This window comes from Dasypus novemcinctus, chromosome X (genome assembly GCF_030445035.2).
Source record: "Dasypus novemcinctus isolate mDasNov1 chromosome X, mDasNov1.1.hap2, whole genome shotgun sequence".
NCBI classification, from domain to species: domain Eukaryota; kingdom Metazoa; phylum Chordata; class Mammalia; order Cingulata; family Dasypodidae; genus Dasypus; species Dasypus novemcinctus.
Window position 1 is genome coordinate 55,634,176 of NC_080704.1, and position 3,883 is coordinate 55,638,058.

At 42.8% G+C, this 3,883-nt stretch overlaps 1 pseudogene; it reads right to left on the bottom strand.

Moving 5' to 3' along the window:
* Positions 1-385: 385 nt before the first annotated feature.
* On the bottom strand, positions 386-1,711 carry LOC101447386 (large ribosomal subunit protein uL4 pseudogene; annotated as a pseudogene).
* Between the last annotated feature and the right edge of the window lie 2,172 nt (positions 1,712-3,883).

Genomic DNA, 3,883 nt, shown 5'->3' on the forward strand with positions numbered 1-3,883 from the left:
ATTTCTTACCCTCACCACATGGAACTTGCAGTACTAAAGCATATATTTGCAATCCCCCCGCCTAATTCTTCAGTGTTAAACAGTGAGTCAGGCCTCTTTGGAAGACGCTCAAGCATTCTTACCTTTGTAAATACACTCTGCCCTTCAGTATATGCCGCATTGTACTGCTGTGTTATATGCTATGTATATGTCAGAAACCATTAACGTTGCATGCAGGTTTCATATTCTTTCTAAGACAAAAAGAAAAGTGATCAAATATATTTGAAATGTACCAAAAAAAAAATGCCATGGGTGTGCCGCAATGATGGAGGAGGTTGTTGATGTGGGAGGAGTGGGGGGTGGGGGATGGCGTATGTGGGAACCACTTATATATTTTTTTCACTGCCTCTTTGATCTGGTCTTCATTCAAAATACGCTGTCCAAAATGATTTGACTTATGTAATAAGCAATTTAAGCAGCAGGCTTCTTTACTTCTGTGGTAGATTTCTTTTCTCCTGGCTTCTTGGTAGCTGCAGCTTTCTTTCCCAAAGGCTTCTGTGGTTTCTTAACACCAATAGGCTTCTTGCCTTTCTTCCCCACTGCAGGCTTCCTGCCTGCAACGCCCTTCTCAGCTGATCTGGCCTCTAGTGCGGCTGCTGCTTTCTCCACCCTGAGTGTGTGATTACTGGCCTGGCGAAGAATAGTGTTTTGGCACATAGGCTTTGCATATGGGTTTAGTTTCAACATGATTCTCAGGTGTTTCCGTGGGTTCTTCTTTAGGACTCAGCGATGAATCTTCTTGCGTGGTGCACGGAGGGCTCTCTGGATCTCTGGGCTTTTCAAGATTCTGCTAAGATCTGTATTCATCACCTTGTGCATGGGAAGATTGTAGTTACTCTTGAAGGAGGCAGCTTTACAACAAGTGCCATATAGTTCATCTAAGTTGCAGAAAGCAATTTCAGTCCAAATGCAGAAACGTCCCACATGCCCACCAGGAGCAAGCTTCAAAATGTTCAGCTTGCTTACATTAAGCAGAGTGATTCCAGGGATGTTTCTGAAAGCCTTGATGATACCATTGTCTTCATTATAGATGATGCACGGTCCCCTGCGCTGAATGCAACGACGGTTTCTCATTTTGCCCTTGCCAGCTCTCATTCGCTGAGAGGCATAGACCTTTTTGATATCATTCCAGGCCTTAAGTTTCTTAAGTAGCAGAACAGCCTCCTGGGTCTTCTTGTAGCCTTCAACTTTGTCTTCAACCACTAAAGGAAGTTCAGGAACTTCCTCAACACGATGACCTTTAGACATGACCAGTGCTGGTAAGGCGGAAGCAGCCAGGGCAGAACAAATGGCATATCGCTTCTGTGTTGTGTTCACCCTGTGGTGCCACCAACGCCATGTTTTGGTTGCTGCAAACATGCGGTCACCATGACACATATTTCCAAAAGCACCCTGGCCAGATCGGTGTGTCCCACCACCTCGAACTCTGGGAATTCGTGCCACAGCTCTGCCAGTGCCCCAGGATTCAGCTCACTGACAGCATAGGCCTGTCTGTTGTTTTTGCACAAATTGGTATGAACAAAGTTCACAATATCCGGTCTAATGGGAGCCTTGAACACAGCAGGCAAAGTAACATTCTTGCCAGATGACTCCACCTTTTCAGAGTACACAGATATCAGTGGACAAGCACACGCCATGCTGGGGAGAGAAAAGTCCACGCTCCTCTCAACCCGGCGGCTCCCACAGGAAAAGCCACTTATATTTTTTAATGTAACATTTTTTGTGATCTACGTTATCTACAAAAATACAATAAAAATACATTAGAGCAGATTTGAATAGCTCAAAGACAGAATTAATGATTTCAAAGACAGAACATCTGAACTGGCAAAGACAGGAGAACAGAAAGAGAAGAGAACGGAAAAATGGAACAGAGTCTTGGGGAATTGAATGACAATGGAAAACATACAAGCATTCGAATTATCGGTATCTCAGAAGAAGAGAATGGAAAAGGGGCAGAAAGAATATTTGAGGAAATAGTGTCTGAAAACTTCCCAATCTTTATGAGAGACATAAATATCAATATCCATGAAGGACAATTCACCCCAAACAGAATAAATACAAATAGACCTACCCAAACACATACTATTCAAAATTTAAAATATTAGAGATAAAGAGAGGATTCTGAAAGCAGCAAGGAAAAAAGCAAAACACAATGAGCAGACAATGAGCAGGCACAGTGAGCAGACACAGTGAGCAGACGCAGTAAGCAGACAATGAGTGCAAACAATGAGCAGACAAGTGGAAACAACAAGCAGACAGATGAAGGAGACATCTCGCGGGGAGGGGGGGGGGCAAAAACCTATGGGACACTGCAGAGGCAGTGCTGAGAAGGAAATTTATAGCCAGTAGATACAACCCCGGGTATTAGTTCTTCTGAGGGCTACAGAGACCCACAGGTTCTATGGTCATGGCAGATGGAGTTCAGCTCCATGTCAGTTGGCCCTACTTTGGAGTTTGTGTTTCTGTGTGATGGAGCTGGACTCAGATGTGATCTTTGTTCACAAGCCTCTCCTGTTACGTTTACTGGAACTGTAGTTGGTGCTGGGGTTTAATATATACCCAGGGGACCTAAATCTCTGGATTGACCGTGTGATAGCCAGGCCCTGAGCCTCAACAGACTTCAGTTCCTACACTCTGGTTTATCGGACTTACCCCACTCAGCTGACATGGAGTTGAAGAAGGTCAACCACCATACCAGGGAGCCAAGAGTGCCTACAACTGAAAGCAGGAGGATTGCATCCAGCATCCATGTGGAATCTAAGCCCTCTCTTGATATAGATGTGGAGTGGACACAACCGTTCCAAGGTCCACAGGATGGAGGAATAGAGTACGGATTAGAGTGGACTTACTGATATTCTATTCATTCTATGCTATTAATGAACTATTGTGATTAGTAATTGAATAAAATGTGGCATTGGTGTAGAGAAAGTGGCCATGGTGGCTGCTGTGGGTAGGGAGTGGGAGGAAGAGATGAGATGTGGGGGCATTTTCGGGACTTGGAGTTGTGAGCTGCAGGGACAGTTACCAGGCATTGTATGTCCTCCCATGGCCCATGGGGTGGAATGTGGGAGAGTGAGGGCTATGATGTGGACCATTGACCATGAGGTGCAGCGGTGCTCAGAGTTGTATTCACCAAATGCAATGAATGTCTCATGATGATGGAGGAGATTGTTGTTATGGGGGGACGAGTGGAGTGAGGGGGTTATATGGGGACCTCATGTTTTTTTAATGTAATATTAAATAATAAATAAAGACAAAAAATAAATAAAAATAGCATGTTAAAAAACATAAAAATTTAAAAAATAAAAAGAGTTAAAATTGAAGATCTAACTGAAGACCTGGAAGAACTAGAAAAAGAACAGCAAAGTAATCCCAAACCAAGCTAAAGGAAAGAAATAGTACAGATCAGAGCAGAAATAAATGAAATACAGAGAAAAAATTAAAAAAACCAAAAAGCTGATTCTTTGAGAAGGTCAACCAAACTGACAAGCACTTAGCTAGACTGACAAAGAAAAAAGAGAAGCTACAAATAAATAAAATGGGAAAGGAGAGTGGAGACATTACCACTGACCCCGCAGGGGAAAAAAAAAGAGATGAAAAGAGGATACTATGAACACCTGTGTGCCAAAAAATTAGACAATGTAGAGGAGATGTAAAACTTCCTAGAAACACATAAACCACCTACACTGACACTAGAGAAATAGAAGATGTCAACAAATCAATCACAAGTGAAGAGATTGAAACAGTCATCAGAACCTCTTATGTTTTTTAATGTAACATTTTTTTGTGACGTATGTATCTTCAAAATTACAATTTACAAAAATGATGTGGTGGGGGGTGGGGA